The following is a 1,000-nucleotide window of genomic DNA, read 5'->3' as shown; positions in this document are numbered from 1 at the left end:
TACATACATACATACATACATACATACATACATACATACATACATACATACATACATACATACATACATACATACAGTACATACATACATACATACATACATACATACATACATACATACATACATACATACATACATACATACATACATACATACATACATACATACATACATACATACATACATACATACATCGACATGTGCATTGTGTACGCGAGGCACTTATCACTGTATGTACATCAAAATGTACACTGTACTTCTATGGTACTTAACGGAAGCATCACAAGCACAACACATCCACGTGTCTGAGTATTAATTTTCAAGTGGTATGAAATCAACTGGTATGAAAGTATGTTTGATGATGAAGGTATACCTGAGGATTGGCGACACAGTGTGTTGGTGCCGTTGTATAAGGGCAAAGGAGATGTGAGAGATTGTGGGTCATACAGGGGTGTGAAATTACTAGAGCACGGAATGAAGGTAGTGGAGAGGGTGCTTGAGAGGAGGTTGAGAAGTATGGTGACAGTTAATGAAATGCAGTGTGGGTTTATGCCTGGTAGGGGAACGGTGGATGCGTTGTTCATGGCGAGAATGTTGCAGGAGAATTATAGAAAGAAGAAACGAAGATTGTACATGTGTTTTGTGGATCTAGAAAAGGCTTTTGATCGAGTACCGAGGAAGGTCATTGAATGGGCGTTGAGGAAGAAAGGAGTGAATGAGAGACTTGTTAAAGCTGTGATGCAGCTGTATGAAGGGGCAAAGACAAAGGTGAGGGTTGGAAGGGGGATGTCGGACGCTTTTAGTGTTAAGGTAGGAGTGCATCAAGGATCAGTGTTATCACCGTTTCTGTTTGCAATTATGATGGATGTTGTGTGTGGAAACATAATGGAGGGGTTGTTATTTGAGATTTTGTATGCAGATGATTTAGTCTTGATGGCTGATAGCATGGAAGAATTGCAGTTAAAATTTGACAGATGGAAAAGTGTTATTGAAAAGAAAG

Source organism: Helobdella robusta (genome assembly GCF_000326865.2).
Source record: "Helobdella robusta unplaced genomic scaffold HELROscaffold_20, whole genome shotgun sequence".
Classification (NCBI taxonomy): Eukaryota; Metazoa; Annelida; class Clitellata; order Rhynchobdellida; family Glossiphoniidae; genus Helobdella; species Helobdella robusta.
Note: the sequence above shows the minus strand (reverse complement) of the source record.